The following is a 19,209-nucleotide window of genomic DNA, read 5'->3' as shown; positions in this document are numbered from 1 at the left end:
GACAAGGGGCTACAGGAGTAAATACCTGGGAAAGCAAGGAGAGGGAATAAGTTTCCAAAAGACAGAGAGGAAGGGAATGAGGTAGAAAACATTTCAAAAGAAAGAAACAACTTGACCTGAGCTTATATGAACCACCTGTAGATTCCAGGGCGACAGTTTTTTTGTGATGACTGCATAGTCATGGACACCCCAGTTGTCCTGGCTCCAGATATTTTATAGGAGGGACCTGAGAGAGGCGATTTGGGTGGATTCAGGTACCTGGACACTTGCTGCTTTTTGCACGGCAAGCCTTTTATTTCCCTTCAAATAGTGGTTAAAAATCATAGATGTGGAATCAGATTTCCTGGGTTCAAATCCTCATCTGCCTCTTACTAGCTGTATGACCTTGGGCAAATTACTTAATCCCTCTGTGCCTCATTTTCCTCATATGCAAAAATGGGGATAATAATAGTATCTTTTGCATAGGGTTGTAGCAACGATTAAATGTGTTAATATGTGTAATATGTGGGATGAATTGGGAGATTGGGATTGACATATATACACTAATATGTATAAAATAGACTAATAAGAACCTGCTGTAGGGCTTCCCTGGTGGTGCAGTGGTTGAGAATCTGCCTGCCAATGCAGGGGACACGGGTTCGAGCCCTGGTCTGGGAAGATCCCACGTGCCGCGGAGCAACTAGGCCCGTGAGCCACAACCACTTAGCTTGCGCGTCTGGAACCTGTGCTCCGCAACAAGAGAGGCCGCGATAGTGAGAGGCCCGCGCACCGCGATGAAGAGTGGCCCCCACTTGCCGCAACTAGAGAAAGCCCTCGCACAGAAACAAAGACCCAGCACAGCCAAAAATAAATAAATAAATAAATATAAATAAATAAATAAATAAATAAATTGGATTGTTTAAAAAAAAATACCTGCTGTATAAAAAAAATAAATAAAATAAAATTCAAAAATTCAAAAAAAAAGACATGCAAAAAAAAAATATGTGTACAGCACATAGAATAGTGCATAGTCCACAGTAAATGCTACGTGATTATATGCTATTTGGGAGGACAAATTCTCCCCAAATGACCCATTGGCACCACCGCCGATTATGAGGTTGGTCCTGGCGCAATCCCTCACTTCCACTTGCCTTTTCTGCCTTCTTTATGTCCATCCCCACAACCTTGGTGGGCTCATGCAAAGCCTCATGGAACAGCCTCCACTCTTCCCAGGGTGGGTCCTGCCCAGACCAGGTCCCATGTTTTGGCTCTTCTCATCATCAGGTGATCTCCATTCCATGGCCTGCTCCCTCTTGGTTATCTATCTCAGAAAGTCATTTCTGTGAAGGGTGGGATAAGAATTGGAGACCATGAGTACAGGGAGCTCCTCCAAGGAGTTTTGCTCTAATAAGAAACAGAGAAATGGGGCAGTTGCTGGAAGAGAAGCAGAGTCAAGAGACTCCATTCATTTTGAAGATGGGAGAAATAGCATCATGTTTGTGTACTGATGGCAATGATACGATAGTGGGTGAAAGGAAGGAGAGAGAGGAGTGGGTTGCTGAGTTGGTACCTTAGAGTAGGAAAGAGGGGCTGGAAACTTTCAGTAGGAAAGAGTGTATAAGTGCAGGTGTTGGCTCCTGTCCACACCTTAGCTTCTCTCTGAGACTGGTTTCCTCTTCACAGTGACACATGGCCTTTGACATTTCCGAACCTCACATCTCATAGCTTCATCATCATGGAGCTAAGTTAAAAAAAAAGTACTTGGATCAGATGACAATCCCTGAATCAGTTAATTGTAATCAGGGGTTGAGGGCTCTATCATAAGCCTAGTTTGGGTCAGAGGCCCTTCCCTTGATTAATCAATGGGAGCTGGTGTTGGGTGGGTCTCTAAGATGATGGCATCTTCCATTTAATCCATTTTGAGTTTATTTTTGCATATGATGTAAGAAAGCAGTCTAGTTTCATTCTTTTACATGTGGCTGTCCAGTTTTCCCAACACCACTTATTGAAGAGACTGTCTTTTCCCCATTGTATATTTTTGCCTCCTTTGTCGTAGATTAATTGACTATATGAGCATGGATTTATTTCCGGGCTCTCCATTCTGTTCCATTGATCTATGTGTCTGTTTTTATGCCAGTACCATACTCTTTTGATTACTGTAAATTTGTATTATAGGTTGAAATCAGGAAGTGTGATGTCTCCAGCTTTGTTCTTCTTTCTCGATTACTTTGGTTGTTCAGGGTATTTTGTGGTTCCATACAAATTTTAGGATTATTTGTTCTAGTTCTGTGAAAAATGCCTTTGGTGTTTTGATAGGGATTATATTGAATCTGTAGATTGCCTTGTTTTTTTGTTTTTGTTTTTGTTTTTTTAACAATACTGATTCTTCCAATCCATGAGCATGGTGTATCTTTCCATTTATTTGTGTCATCTTCTATTTCTTGCCTCAATGTCTTTTAGTTTCTAGAGTACAGGTCTTTCACTTCCTTGGTTAAATTTATTCCTAGGTATCATTTCTACAATTAATATGTATGTGTACATTTTTTAATAGATGAAAAAGGCAGCATTTCAAGTTAATCAGGGTTGTGGGTCTCTCCAAGTCTGACACTCTTCAAATTCTTGGAGGCAGTGACTGTCTTCTACAGAATCTACTCTTGAAGCAGTTGCATATCCTTCCAGCCATCTGCTCAAGCAAGAATAGAGATTTCTTAGTTTACTAGTGGCAGCATTTAGAAAGGGCATATTTGATCAGTTTCTTCTTCATCTTCAATTTATTATACTTTTTGGTGGCTTAGTTTGAGGTCTTAGAATTTTGATATATTCTGCTAGATCCTTGTTCCTGGGGAAAAGTGTTTTTCTGTCTGTTTGGTTCCTGCAGATGCCCCCTCTTGCAAGCCTGTGGAAGAGGCTGGTTCCTTCTCTTCCAGTTTCCAAACCCTCCTTCCCTTTTTCACTGCGTTTTCACAAGGCAAGAATTTGTCTGAATCCCAGAAGCCACTCACAACAATGTCTGTCTCCCATCTATGTTTATGCCTTTCCTCCTCCAGCACTGGCATAGTTTGGGGCATAATAATTTCAAAATAATTTCCTGCCTTTTGCAATTTTATCTTGAAGAAAATTTCTTCCTCGTCTCCTGCCCAGGCAGCCTCATCGGGTCACCCTTTGACTCTCCAGTGTCCTGTCCTGTTTTAGTCCACAGCCTCATCATGGGAGATTTTCATGAGCTCTGGGCTCAGATCTGGAACCAGAAGCCTGGAAGAGCCTCCCTTTCCATGACAGAATGGCTTCAGTAGTTCCTGGCATTTCTCATTTGGCTTTTGTTCTCCTTTACATGAAGAAAGAGAGGTTTAAGAATCACAACCATTCTCCCTAGGTATATACTGGTCCCCTTGTTTACTCAGCAGGAAAACACTCCATATCAGGGCTGGATAGAAATGTCTGCCTCTGCCTCTGTCTCTCTTTCCCTTCCTCCCTTCACCCTTCCCTCACCTTTCCTTCCTTCCTCCCTCCGTCCTTCCCATCCTTCGTTCCTTTCTGAATGGTTAATGGATACATTTGGAAATAACTGCCCACACTCTATAGCCTCTGGATTGTATACAAGAGATCATATTCTTATTGTAGGATGTGGTTTCAGCTGCATGTCACAGACACCAAAATTAACTGTGGATTACACAAGACAGATGTTTCTTTCTTCCTCATGGAAAAACCTGGAAGGATACAGTATCTCCTCTCTATTAATCTGTCAGGGGTTCAGACTCCTTTGTCTTTTTGCTCTGCCATCCTACAGTCCAAGGTGGCTCCAGCCAGCAGGAATGGGGAAAGGAAGGACAGGCGTCTGCCCTTTAAGGGCATAGCACATCTGGCTTGTGCTCACATGTATTGGCCAGAACTTAGTCACATTGTCACACCTAGCTGCAAGACAGACTGAAACTGTAGTCCTCACTCTGAGCAGCCATGCATTCACCTAAAAATTCCATTATTATGGATGAAGGGGAGAATATATATTGTGGGACAGCTGGCAGTCTCTGCCACACAGAATAAGTCAATTCTTCTGTGACATCTTTAGCAACAGTTTCTTCCTTTATAGTCTTTGGTGATAGAAAGTTTTAATAATTGCATTTCTAAATCTATGGATCAAATGGTTGGAATTTGAGATTTCTTTGGATTGGACTTTCAGACCCTAGGAATTCTCCTTCCCTAACATACCTGGGCTCTCTTAACAGCAGAGATTTGAGATGAGTACAGAGACATTTCTTATGATCAAACAGTTTTGGTCTTTGATTCCTTTGCAGTTAGCCTTACCTTTTTTTTTTTAACAGTTTTGTTGTGGTATAATTTACATACCTCAAATTCACTTATTGAATTTGATGTTAAGTGTACTGTTTGAGAATTGTTTACTAAATTTATACAATTTGTGCAAGTATCATACAGTCCAGTAATAAAAAATTTTCTTCATCCAAACTGTTCTCTTGTGCCTGTTTGAAGTCAATTCCTACTTCCACTCCAGGTTCCTCTAGGCAACCACTGATCTGCTTTCTGTTTCTATAGATTTACCTTTTTTAGAAATTTTATATAAATAGAATCATACAATATGTAGTATTTTGTGTTGGCTTCCTTTATTTAGAATAATGTTTGGGGGCTTATCCATGTTGCTGCTTATCTCAATAGTTTCTTCTTTTTTATTGCTGAATTGTATTCTATAATATGGACATACCACATTTTTTTAATCCATTTACCAGTGATGGACATTTGAATTGCTTCCAGTTTTTGGCTAATATAAATAATGTGACTGTGAAATTCAACTAGCCTTTATATGAACATATGTTTTCATTTCTCTTGAGTAGGTATCTGGGAATGGAACTGCTGGATCATATGGTATGTTTAATATTTTAAGAAACAGGCTTCCCTGGTGGCACAGTGGTTGAGAATCTGCCTGCCAATGCAGGGGACACGGGTTCGAGCCCTGGTCTGGGAAGATCCCAAATGCCGCGGAGCAACTAGGCCCGTGAGCCACAATTACTGAGCCTGCGCGTCTGGAGCTTGGGCTCCGCAACAAGAGAGGCCGCGACAGGGAGAGGCCTGCGCACCGCGATGAAGAGTGGCCCCCGCTCGCCGCAACTAGAGAAAGCCCTCGCACAGAAACAAAGACCCAGCCATAAATAAATTAATTAATTAATGAAAAAAAAAAAAAGAAACTGTCAAACTGTTTTCCAAAGACTGTACCATTTTACACTCCCACCAGCAACGTGTGAGAGCTCCATTTCCTCCATCCCTCACCAGCACTTAGCATTGTCAGTCTTTTGGATTATAGCCATACCAGTGATATCCCACTACAGTTTTAATATGCATTTCCCTGGTGATTAATGATATTGAGCCCATAGAAAGCTATAAAACTCCTTTTAGCACAGCTTTAGCTGCATCCCATAAATTTTTTTTCATTTTCATTCAGTTCAAAATATTTTCTAATTTCCCATGTGATTTTTTTCTTTTAACCAAGGACTATTTAGACATGATTTGTTTAATTTCCTAATATCTGCAAGGGAGGGGGCTTTCAAAAACTTTTTTTAATTGAAGTATAGTTGATTTACAATGTTGTGTTAGTTTCAGGTGTATAGCAAAGTGATTCAGATAGATATCTATATAGATAAATATGTGTGTGTGTATATATATACACATATATATAGTTTTTCAGATTCTTTTCCTTTATAGGTTATTACAAGATACTGTATATAGTTCCCTGTGCTATACAGTAGGTCCTGTTGTTTCTATTTTATATACAGTAGTGTATATCTGTTAATCCCAAACTCCTAATTTATCCCTCCTCCTTTTCCCTTTGGTAACCATAAATTTGTTTTCTATGTCTGTGAGTCTATTTCTGTTTTATAGGTAAGGTCATTTGTATCTTTTTTTGAGATTTCACATATAAGTGAAATCATATGATATTTGTCTTTCTCTGTCTGTCTTAGTTCCCTTAGTATGATAATCTCTAGGTCCATCCATGTTGCTGCAAATGACATAATTTCATTCTTTTTTTATGGCTGAGTAATATTCCATCATATATATATATATATATATATATATATATATATATATATATATATATACACATATATATATATATACATACAGACATATATAGATGTTATTTACATATATATATATATATATATATATATATATATATATATACCACATCTTCTTTATCCATTCATCTGTCAATGGACATTTTGGTTGCTTCCATGTCTTAGCTATTGTAAACAGTGCTGCTATGAACATTGGGGTGCATGTATCTTTTTGAATTACAATTTTCATCTTTTCTGGATATGTTCCCAGGAGTAGGGTTGGTGAATCATACAGCAACTCGATTTTCAGTTTTTTAAGGAACCTCCATACTGTTCTCCATAGTGGCTGCTAAAATTTCTTCTTGCTGTTAAATTCTAATTTAATTCCTCTGTGGTTGTAAAACAATCTTTGTATGATTTCAGTCTTTTAAATTTTATTGAGACTTGTTTTGTGGCCTAGAATATTATTTATTCTAGACAATGTTTAATGTGTGCTTGTGAAGAAAGTGTATTCTGTTGTTGTTGAGTAAAGTGTTATAACTATCAGTTAGACCAAGTTGATTGATAATGTTGTTCAAATCTCCTTATCTTACCAATTTTCTGCCTAATTGTTTTATCAATACTCGAGAGAGAGACTTCCCTGGCGGTCAAGAGGTTAAGATTTCGCCTTCCAGTGCAAGGGTGCGGGTTTGATCCCTTGTCTGGGAGCTGAGATACCACATGCCTCATCCCCAAAAAACCAAAGACATAAAACAGAAGCAATAGGGACTTCCCTGGTGGTCCAGTGGTAAAGAATCCACCTTCCAATGCAGGGGACAACATGTTTGATCCCTGGTTAGGGAACTAAGATCCCGCATGCCGTGGGGCAACTAAGCCCACGTGCGCCACAACTACTGAGCTCTCGCACCTCAACTAGAGAGCCCTCATTGCCACAAACTACAGAGCCCATGAGCTCTGGAACCCGCGTACCACAGCAAGAGAGAGAAAACCCGCATGCCACTACTAGAGAGAAGCCTGCATGCCCCAACCAAAGATCCCACATGCCTCAATGAAGATCCCGCATGCTGCAACTAAGACCCAGCACAGCCAAAAATAAATAAATAATAAATCTTAAAAAAAAGAAACAATATTGTAACAAATTCAATAAAGACTTTAAAAATGGTTCACATCAAAAAAGAATCTTTAAAATAAAATACTCAAGAGAAAAACATTGGAATCTTCAACTATAATTGTTGAGTTGTCTATTTTCCTTTTCAATTCTGTTCATTTTGCTTCATGTTGTTTTGGGGTTCTGTTGTTAGGTGCATATACATTATAAAATTTATACTTTTCAGATGTAATGATGTTGTAAAATGTCTCTATTTGTCTCTAGTAATATTTCTATTCTCAACGTTGATTAATATAGCCATTCAAGCTCTCTAACAATTACTATTTGCATGGTATACTTTTTTGATCTTTTTACTTTCATTCTGTTTGTGTCTTTGGATCTAAAGTATGTCTCTTATAGACTGCATATAATTGGGTCTTGCTTTTGTATCCAGTCTCACAATTTCTACCTTTGATTGGAAAGTTTAGTCCATTTACAGTAATATAATTATCAATGTCATTGGATTTGTATCAAACATTTTTCTTTTATTTTCTTTAGGTCTTATGTCATTTTTTTTTCTGTTCCTCATTTCCTGCCATCTTTTGTGTTAAAAATTTTTTAGCATACCATTTAAATTTCTCTCCTGATTTCTAAAAAAATTTTGAAATTGTTATTTTCTGAAATGTTGCTCTAGAGCAGTAGTTTTCAACTGGTATCAGTATTGCTTCCCCACTCCCACCAGAGGACATTTGGAAATGTCTGGAGACATTTTTGGTTGTCACAGCCTGGGAGGACATTCAGGGTTCAGCCAGTCCTCAAATCAGCGTTGGCTTTAGCTTTCAGCTTGGCTCTCCTAGGTGTCCCCATGCATGTACATAGTTTTCCAGTCAGCTGGCTCTGTGTGAAGAGCTTAGTCCAGCCCATCGATGGCTCTCTCATTTCCAGACTCTCACTGCTAAATTTCTTTTTTCTTTTTTCTTCCCATTTTTAAAGTCTTTCTTGAATTTGTTACAATATTGCTTCTGTTTTATGTTTTGGTTTTTTGGCCTCAAGACATGTGGGATCTTAGTTCCCCGACCAAGGATTGAACCCTCACCCCTTGCACTGGAAGGCGAGGTCTTAACCACTGGACCTCCAGGGAAGTCCCATCTCACTGCTAAATTTCTGACTGATCTGTTGCTTGCCCCAACCAGGGCCACAGTGCAGGCTAGAAGAGCTCTGGGTTTTCCCTGTCCATGTCCTACCAAGTTTTCTACTTTTACTGATAACGTTGTGGTGTGTTTTTGCCTTCTGCCTGAAATTGTGCCCGCCCCCTTCTGGCAGCAAAGCTGCTGATTTCTGGCCAGCTCTGCTGAGTGAGGATGGGGGAGCAGCCTCAAGCAAGATCATAGATTCCTGTTGATCTCACTGGAAGAACTAGCAGTTTTTCATGAATAAATGATTCTCAATTTGTTGTTTACTTTTGGTTGATTTCCAGAGATCTTAAACCATTATTTTTGACAGTTTTGTCCAATTTTATACTTGTTTTTGGAGAAGAGGATTTGCCAACCTCTTCACTCCACAGTTAGAGTCCCCCTACTACTTTGGAGGTGAAGTTTCTATCATAAAACCTGGCAACTTTAAGACAGCCGTTTCTTTCCCAAAAGGGTAAACAGCATCCTTGAGGATACCTGAGACCATATTTCTCTGGAAATCAGAAGATAGAAGTTCTTTGAAAACTGTAGGCCCTCTTTCACCAGCATTCAAGCAAGTATTTTTGACTTTGGGTTCAAGAACAACTGATTCTGAGCCCCAAACAGGGCTGTGATCCTTGAGGGACAAGTCCCTCAAAGTTGGCTGGTTTAATCCCCAGAGAATTAGTTTCCTAAGGTCTTACACTGTGATAGCCGCTCTCCCTAATATGTTAGTCTTCCCCATTCTCCCATCTACACACACACACACACACACACACACCTGTATGTGAACATAAACATACCAGCAATTTGCTTTCTAGAGCAATCCAACTCTGGCCTCAGTGAGACCAGTAAACTATATCTGGGGTGCCCTAACGTAGGCCTGGATGGGGCTGCTGCAGACATTCTCCAAGTGCCAAAATCCAGGGCCACACCTTATTCACTGGTTCAGTTGATTTGTGTTGAAGCACTATTATGGAGGCTGGCACTGTGCTAGGGGCTGGAGATATGGTGGGGAACATGCCACCTACGGTTTCCACCCTAGAGGAACTTACAGTACCAAGGAGTAGACACAAATAAATAAGCACTTATAATAAAGTGTTATGGAAATAATGGCAGGAGAGGTACAGGCTGTTAATAGAAACTTATACAAGACAGGAGCACTTAGTGTAGACTTGGGGGATCAGAGGAGGCTTCTTGGAAGAAGTAATGTCTGAACTGACTAAGGAATGAGTCAGAGTTAGGCAGGCAGCTAGTTTACACTGTGTATTATTCACAAATTTTCAAATCAAGGCTGAGTTTTAACTCGGCCTCCCACCCATTCAGCTTCCTTCTAGGTTACCTCCTTTATTTTGCCTCCTTGCCTCACTCTACCTATGTAATTTGGTATGTGATCTTCCAGTAATGTTGGCTAATTTTAATCCATCTGAGGCAGACGGATTTAGAAAGATAAGGATACAACAATAAAAACGATCCTTGACTTAATGATTGAGAAACAGAATCCCAAATTTCCTGACAGCTTCTGAGTATGATATATAAAACCAGTTGAGTGAGCATCTCTAGAAGAGATGCATGCCCCTGATGGGGGTTGGACTAGATCACCCTGAAATTCTAGTCCTGGTCTACCATTGAGTAACTGGGAGATGCTGGGCAAGTTTCTTAATCTTGTTGGTTTTTTTTTTTTTTTAGTAAAAAGAAAGGGGTAAGTCAGTCCCCAGTTGCCTTCCACCTCTAGTAAGAAGTAAATCAAGTTATTTTGCAAAGCTAAATACAAATAATCCAGACTGGGCAGTGTCATGGAAAGCAAGCTGAGGTCTGTACTAAAATGAGAAAGAGTCTACCTACAGTGCCATGGTAGGGTTTAGGAATAAGACTAGAAGGCTTGCACCCTACCCCAGCAGCTCTCTCAGGCTTACCCTGCACTTCTCTCACAGGTCTCCTTCCTACATGTGGTTGAAGAAGGCTTTCATTATGTCCCTATAGATTGTACATATTTATAAATTTTATTGATTGAATCAAATCCATTTGTTTCTAGGGAGAGACAGTAAGGGGCACACATTGATTGTTTTATATCCCCACACTTGCTACTCTGCCAAGTTACATTACATTCCTCTCTCTCAATACCTTTCCTTGAAGTACCCTTGCTTCTAACTAGGACTAGGTAAACACCTGTAGTAAGTGAGGTAGACCCACTCTAGGGCCCACTACAGGGGTCCAGATGCTATATGCAAGTTCAAACCAAATGCACTGGTGGCCACTAACTCCAATATAATGCAAGTCCTAATAATTCCCACAGCAAACCTGATTCAGAAGACTTGGCTGAAAAAAAAAAAAGAGGAAGACTTGGCTGGATATGAAGGTCTTAAGTACCCTTGAAGAGTCATCCCAACATTTCAGGTTTCCAGTTTTAGAATAAGTGACTTCCCTTTTAACACTTCTGCTGGGGGTAAAAAATAGTAGACAAGCTTTTCATTCAGCATAAGTCCAGGATTCTTATACGATCCAGGGAGCAGGGGATGGTTGGCCCTAGAGAAGGGTGTAAGACACCCATAGCTTATAGTGGGGGGGAGGGGAGCAGGGGATGTCAGGTTGGTTTTCATATCATTTGGAGAAAATTAAGTGAATGACTGAGCTGTTCATAAGTGACAAAGGTACAAGATAAATGTTTACCACGGAACCATTCTAACCTGCCAATGGAAGAGAAGGATACCTTAAAGTTAATGTCAGGTCACTAGCTCTTTCAAACTAGAAGCTTCCCACTGTCCTAGATTTGAAAGCCTTCAGTAATATAGAAGAAAAAATAAAATAATACCAGCAGCCAACACTTATTGAACACTAAGTCCTGGGCTAACTAAGTATTTACATCCAGATTTACATATATTATCACGTTCAAGCTTATGAAGTGTTATTTCTCCCATTTTGTAGAAGAGGAAACAGGCTCAGAGAGGTTATATAACTTGTCCGAGGTCACACAGCCATTAACCCTGATGTGAGCCAAATTTGCCTCAAGCAAGTCATCCAACCTTTGTCTCTGGATGTTGTTCTGCACTTTGATCAGGGACAAATACAAGGGTGGTGTGGGTCACTGCCCTCTCAGTCTGAGAAGGCTGGTCCCTCCACATTGGAAGACTCCACTGCTCTTGCTGCAACTAAGTGGCCACTTGTGCCATTTCACGAGGGCTCTTGACACCTGCTCTTCTCAGATTGTCATTTCCAAGATGGTACTGTGTGTAGTGGTAAGATGAGGATAATTATAACTTGCCTCTCAGAGTCATTTTGAGGATTAAGAGAGATAATGCCAGCAAAGAGTTTTCCTCAGAGCAGGGTATCATGATAAGCTTGGAATAAATGGCAGTTTTAAACACAATCAGTCCTATTACTGATTCCATGTGTCCTCCACCACTTATATCCTATCTCTACTTCTCTTCTCTAGGCCAACTCCCCATCAAAGTTATGAGCCCATGATTTTTTTAACTTAGCCTTTGGAGTAGCCTTTCAAAATCCAAGTAATCTTATCTACTCTATTATTACATACTCACATTGTCTAACCACTGCACTCCTCTCAATCCAGTTAAACCAAAATGGTTTGCAAATCCACAAACACGAAATGATCTTCGTTGCCCCTGTATTGTTCATTCGTTTTAAGAAATGTTGGAGACGGGACCCTGGGGAGACTAGAGAGTCCTGTTTTCATAAGAGAGATCTGCAACTCAGGTTAAAATCAACCTCACCTTTCAATCTCTACTCTAGAGACTGAAACCTCTCCTAGACAATATTTCTAGAAGGGGAAAGCGTGCCCTGGAGTGTTCTCCCTGTCTTTTCCACCCAAGCAACTCCCATTAGTCATTTGAAGCTCCCTTTAAGCATGATCTCCTCCAGGAAGCCTTTCCCGCCTGAATCACTCCCATTCGAAGTGACTGTCCTCTCAACTCCCACAGCCTGTGTGCTTATCAGCCTTTATTGTCATTGTGCCTGATGACATTCCTCCATAGACTCCGTGCTCCTTGAGGGCAGGGACATTGTTCTCATTTCTGTTCCCCACCCATAGCACCTTGCAATCACAGAAAGTGTTCGATAATGTTTGTGAGATGAATGGTGCATAGTTTCTGGCTTTCTGAAGGAAAGGTGCTTTGTCAGGCATATTTTCCCCTTATAGCAATGTTGTTTATGTTGTTCTTAAGTGGCTATCAAAAGGAGTGCTTGATTATACATTGAGTAAACCTTACCTGTGCTACAGATCCTGAGGTCTCATCTGCTTTTCTCATTTGCCTTAAGGTTTGTTCATACCTTAAAACAAGTGAACAAACAAGCCAAACACGTACATACATGCATGCACCCTTTTATTGTTTTTCCTTATTATATAAGCAATATATGCTCATTGTAAAAGACTAGAACACATGAATAACAAAAGTGAGGAAATAATAGCATAATTCTACCACTCGGAGATAACCACTATTAATATTTTTCTGGCTATACATGCAAAGTTTTCTTTATCATGTATATGCTTTAAAAATGGGTCATAAGGACTTCCCTGGTGGCCCAGAGGTTAAGAATCCGCCTGTCAATGCAGGGAACAAGGGTTCAAGCCCTGGTCTGGGAAGATCCCACATGCCGCAGAGCAACTGAGCCCGTGTGCCACAACTACAGAGCCTGTGCTCTAGAGCCCGCGAGCCACAACTACTGAGCCTGCATGCCACAACTACTGAAGCCCACGCACCTAGAGCCCGTGCTCCGCAATAAGAGAAGCCACCGCAATGAGAAGCCCGCGCGCTGCAGCAAAGAGTAGCCCCCGCTCGCCGCAACTAGAGAAAGCCTGCGCACAGCAACAAAGACTCAACACAGCCAAAAATAAAATAAATAAAGTAAATTAATTTTTAAAAAATTCTCTAAAAAAGAAATGAGTCATAGTGTTCTTATGATACTTTTTTCTCTTAATATATAAGTACTAAATATCTTTTATGTCATATTTAGATCACATAGTTTTTATTGTATTAATACGCCACATTTTATTTATTCTTGGCTGGTTTTATTCTTTCCAACTTTTAGCAATTATCCACAGCACTGCAAGGTGGTTAAATGTTTAAGTTGTTATTTTTACCTTAGGATAAATTTTTGAGAATAAAAATGCTGGTTTAATGGGCATACATAAGTTATGTGGGTTTTTAAAATTTTTAATGAGCTATGAAATTACCCTTAGCCCCCATAATCAGTGTATGAGTACCCATGTCCCTGAGTTCTTGCTAACCCTGGACACTTACACTAAAAATGAAACAAAGCAGGGACTTCCCTGGCTGTCCAGTGGTTAAGACTCCACACTACCAATGCCAATGCAGGGGGCACAGGTTCTATGGGGGAACTAGGATCCCACATCCCACGTGGCCCAGTCAAAAAAAAAGAAAAAGAAACAAAGCAAACAAGATACTTGGTCATAGCAAAGTCATTGTTTTACTTGGCATTTCTTTAACCACTGCCATTTCTTTACTTGGCATTTCTTTAACCACTCTTTCATGAGTATATTGATGCTTTTCTCTTTTATAAAGTGAGTATTCTCATCTTTTGCTTATTTTTCTATAGAGTAATTTGAATGCCTTGCTTCATATGGGAATTAGGTTAGTACCCAGATTCCTGGGACTCAAAGCCCTCTTCCGTAATGATAGGTGTTGAATGAGGTTTTGTGTGCGTGCATGTGAGTAAGTGTGTATCCTTGAGCATGGCATTTATGAGTAGAAAAAATTTTTCTGAGGCTACTTTGATGTTAAAATTAACGTATGATTTACTAAAGTTGTAACTAAGAACGTATTTTTTCTTTAATAATTGGTTCATTTTATAAATCTATTACATCCATAAAATTTAGCAAATTTTATCAGTTTTTAAGGGGGAACTTGATTAATATTTGGTTTGCTAATTAAACTCCCTTGAGAAATTTAAACTGCATTTGTAAATTTAATGTATTTAATTTTCTTTGAAAACACAACTGTGTGATAAACAAACCTTAAATAATAAGCTTTATAAATTAAATAACAACATATAAATATGGCAAAGTCAAGTTATCTTAAACTTTCTAATACGGTTTATGAATTTAGCACAATTTTCTTTTACCTTAAAATCACAAATCTAATAAATATTCATTATACATTTAAAACTTGGAATTATAAGACAAATCTGTTAGTCTATTTGCTCTTTAATATACCAAATTCTCTTCCTTGTTTTAAGTAAAGGAAACCCTCGTTTTATTGTGCTTCACTTTATTGTGCTTTGCAGATACTGTGTTTTTTACAAATTGAAGGTTTGTGGGAACCATGTGTCAAGCAAGTCTATCAGCACCATTTTCCAACAGCATTTGCTCCCTTCATGTCTCTGTGTCACATTTTGGTAATTCTCACAATATTTCAAATGTTTTTATTACTATTATATTTGTTATGGTGATTTGTGATCAGTGATCTTTGATGTTACTACCACCACTTACTGAAGGCTCAGATGATGGTTAGCATTTTTTTAGCAATAAAGTAGTTTTAAATTAAGGTAAGTACATTGCTTTTTAGACATCATGCTATTGCACACTTAATAGACTACAGCATAGTGTAAATGTAACTTTTATATGCACCAGGAAACCCCAAAATTCATGTGACTTGCTTTACTGCAATATCCACTTTGTTGTGGTGGTCTGGACCCAAACCTGCAGTATATCTGAGGTATGCCTGTACTTAAAATACTAGATAGCTATAGACTATTCCCAAATTTAATTCAAAATAGTAATAACTCAGGGTTTGGTTTATTTGACCACCTCTATACTTAACTCTATATCTCCTCAGACATTTACCTATGAAGGAGGAAATTATTTCCTCCCAAGTAATTCGACATTGCCCTGTTGGGTAGCTGAGGTTGTACGTAGACTTGAGACTTTGGGTGGGATAAGAATATTTATAGCTGTAGACATTGTCAAATGACAAATTAAACAATTTAGTAATGAGTTTGATGTCTTTTATTCAAGGGAAAACAATGCGTGGATTGGGGGAGTACAGTGCCTCATGAACAGCATAGCAACCTTCACAAGGTATTTTGGGTAACAGTGAGTTTTACAAAGCGTTACAAGTTCCATTGTGGAAGGAAGGCATGGTTGATTTGGGTTGTATATCTGACCTTATTTAGAAAGATCAAGGAACAAGGAAATGAGTCCAGAGTCCAGAGCCGGCCTGATATATGGGATTGTCTGACTGGATACACTGTGTCTCTGCTCACATGGAACATTTACAGAAACATGAAAGTTTGCTGATGTAGCACCCCGGACAGGAGCGGCTCCATCTTGGGCCTGGAGGTTTATTTCAACACGTCTAGGATGAGTTTTCTCACAATGATGGAGTACTAGCATTACAAGAAGGCTCTTTTTTTTGATTTTGTCAAGGATTATCTTATTTTTTTTTTTTTTAACATCTTCATTGGAGTGTAATTGCTTTACAATGGTGTGTTAGTTTCTGCTTTATAACAAAGTGAATCAGTTATATATATACATATGTCCCTATATCTCTTCCCTCTTGCATGTCCCTCCCTCCCACCCTCCCTATCCCACCCCTCTAGAAGGCTCTTTAATGTCCCTATGCCAGATAAGGGGATCTCATACAATCCCCTGACCCTGCACTTGAGTGTGCAACCCCTAATTTTCACGTATGAGTTAAGCCCACACCCTCATCCACATTGCTTCACTAACTGATTGGATCCAGTGGATCATATATAGTTATATTCTAGGCTGAATGATTTTCATATTCTTCCTATCTGTAGTGCTACAAGTCTTACAGGTATTCAAATGACATCTGTTTGGATTCTGTAAAATCTATGTTTGTCTGATTCAAAGGTCAGAACTCTAACGTCATTCTTGTGATAACAGATAACACTTTTTTTTTTTTTGGCCTAGGCAAATAAAACAAGATAAGTACAAAGTTTTAAAGTTATTGCAATAAATAATCACTGGCAATTAACCAGGTTGAGTTCAACCATAGAGTTCTCCTTTCCTTCTTGTCTCCCATCTTCTGCAAATCACCACAATCATATATTATCACTTCACTGATAAATGTTGAATCCCTAGTTTGATTGGCTAGAGGTTGGCTCTAAGTAGGGAGCTGATCTCAGAACTTGGAAATAAAGTTAGAAATAGGGACTTCCCTGGTGGCGCAGTGGTTAAGAATCCACCTGCCAATGCAGGGGACACGGGTTCAAGCCCTGGTTCGGGAAGATCCCACATGCCGCAGAGCAGCTAAACCCATGCACCACAGCTACTGAGCCTGCGCTCTACAGCCCATGTGCCACAACTACTGAGCCCATGCGCCTAGAGCCCGTGCTCCGTAACAAGAGAAGCCACCGCAATGAGAAGCCCATGCACCGCAACGAATAGTAGCCCCCGCTCGCTGCAACTAGAGAAAGCCCACGTGCAGCAACAAAGACCCGACCCAACACAGCCAAAAAATAAATAAAAATAAAAAATAAAGTTAGAAATAATGTCCCTCTCTAAATGTGAGGTGAGTCATTTTAGAAGTAACCCTACCCAAGAAATGGTTTGCTAGTGTCACGCTGAAGTGTCATGAGAAACTCCTGAGTTTTATTTTGGGCGAGACAGGTCCCCAAGAAAGCAAGCCTGACATGTGATGTGTGTACATTACATGCATGCACTTACACTGCAACAAGTTTGAGTACGGGAGGGTTCTGACGGAGGGGTGACAGGTAACGTGGAGCCTAGGAAAAGGTAGCCAAAGAGGAGAGCCATGCCAGATGGTCTGCTGCCCTACCCAGCAGAGAGGCTCTTCTAGCCCTAAGGGCTGCTGCTGATCCTCAGGACCCCATAGTTCTAGTGTGGAGAGAGAGAAGTTCACTCAGGGTACTAATTTGTTGGAAATATTCTTTAAAATCATCTCCTTCCTTTGTCTCTAAACCTGTCCTCACTAAACAACACTCTGATCAATAATAGGGACTCCAGGTGTTCTTGGTCTCACCCAGAGTAAGTGCTATGAAAATGCCCTAGATAGCTTTCATACCCAGAAGTAGTTTCTCCTGTAAATTGGGTTCTTGGTTTGTAGATCAGCCTCTTCCCAGAGTTTTATCTTCTTGGATAATAATGGCTGGAATTAGATGTAAGGACCAGCAAAGCTGAAATACAGAATTGGCTGAGGGATCCTTTACCATCAGAACCCACCAGTGGGGTTCAGCCTGAGGCAAGTGGCCAGTTGACCTCCCTGCTGACTTTTCTTTAGCTATACTTTGACTATGAATCTGGTGAATGTAGAATTCAGGATCCGTAGGTTCTGATCTTTCAGTGGAATAAAACTAGTTTTTATGGAAGTGGAAAGAAAAGTTCAGATAGGGAAGAAGTTGGTGATTGTATGGCAAATGGAAAAGCTATCATATAGGGAAAAGGTGAGTCTTGTTGAGGCTTTGGGAATAACTGGTTTCTGTTCATAGCAGAGACAAAAAGATCAGTAGCGTTTAAAGTTGCATGTTGGGACTTCCCTGGTGGTCCAGTGGTTAAGAATCCACCTTCCAATGCAGGGGATGTGGGTTCGATCCCTGGTCGGGGAACTAAGATCTCACATGCTGGGGGGCAACTAAGCCCGCGCACCACAGCTACTGAGCCTGTGCACCTCAACGAGAGAGCCCGCGAGCCACAAACTGCAGAGCCCATGTACTCTGGAGCCCGCATGCCACAACTAGAGAGAGAAAATCCACACGCCACAGCTAGAGAGAAGCCCGCACACCACAGCTAGAGAGGAAAAAAACCCTGCACGCCACAACTAGAGAGAAGCCCGCATGCCTCGACGAAGATCTCGCATGCCGCAACGAAGACCTGACGCAGCAAAAATAAATAAATAAATAAAGTTGCATGTTATTCCTAACAGAGCTTGCTCTTTGTGGGGCAGCCCACTGTCGTGGTGAAGCGCGTGGTCCCTGGAGCCAGCTTGTCTAGGATTGAATCCTGGCTCCAACACTTACCAACTGTGTAAGCTTGGGCAAGTAACTTAACTTCTCTGTGCCTTGGTTTCCTTAACTCTAAAATGAGTTGATGGGCTTCCCTGGTGGCGCAGTGGTTGAGAATCTGCCTGCCAATGCAGGGGACACGGGTTCGAGCCCTGGTCTGGGAAGATCCCACATGCTGCGGAGCAACTAGGCCCATGAGCCACAACTACTGAGCCTGCGCGTCTGGAGCCTGTGCTCCGCAACAAGAGAGGCCGCGACAGTGAGAGGCCTGCGCACCGCGATGAAGAGTGGCCCCGCTTGCCGCAACTGGAGAAAGCCCTCGCACAGAAACGAAGACCCAACACAGCCAAAAATAAATAAATAATAATTAACCTTGGCATAAAAAAAAAAATAATAAAATAAAATAAAATGAGTTGATGTGAAGATTAAATGAGATGGTGTACACGAAATGATTAAAATTGCATCTAACATATAGTAAGATATGTTTTTATCATCTAATAATAATTGTGGATAACTTCTTTCTCATGAATTAGATGGGAAAGAAAGCCAACCAGCAGCTTGTTAAGAAGCTGGCATAAAGAATGGAAGAAATGGTTAGCTAACTCTTAAGTCTGTAATCTTTTGTGAATAGTAAAGGGCACAGACTTTTGAGCCCATTCAAACAGGATTTATTGATATTTCCTTTAACCAGGAAATGCTTACATAGCACTTGTTAGGTGCCAGACACTGGTCTATGTGCCTTACAAATACTGACTCATTTAACCTTCCTTAAAAAAACTTTGCTGTTATTAACAGGCCCATTCTACAGATGAGGAACCAAATGTGAGGAGAGCAGGGTTTCAACCCCGACTGTCAGGCTCCAGAGACATGTGGGATGCTGCCCATCTCCCCTCTTCAGACAGGATTGCAACTGCAGAGTAAGCGGACCAAAGAGGCTGGAGCCCAGCAC

General features: G+C 40.4%; 1 long non-coding RNA gene across 1 annotated transcript; it reads left to right on the top strand.

Moving 5' to 3' along the window:
* The first annotated feature begins 710 nt into the window (after positions 1-710).
* Positions 711-18,631, top strand: LOC309609540. The gene is made up of 2 exons (XR_014233481.1): positions 711-780; positions 18,547-18,631. It is a non-coding gene; the product is annotated as an uncharacterized lncRNA (long non-coding RNA).
* The last annotated feature ends 578 nt before the right edge of the window (positions 18,632-19,209 follow it).

Source organism: Balaenoptera borealis, assembly GCF_965194805.1.
Source record: "Balaenoptera borealis genome assembly, chromosome: 13".
Lineage (NCBI taxonomy): Eukaryota > Metazoa > Chordata > Mammalia > Artiodactyla > Balaenopteridae > Balaenoptera > Balaenoptera borealis.
This window is presented reverse-complemented; position numbering and strand designations above follow the sequence as displayed.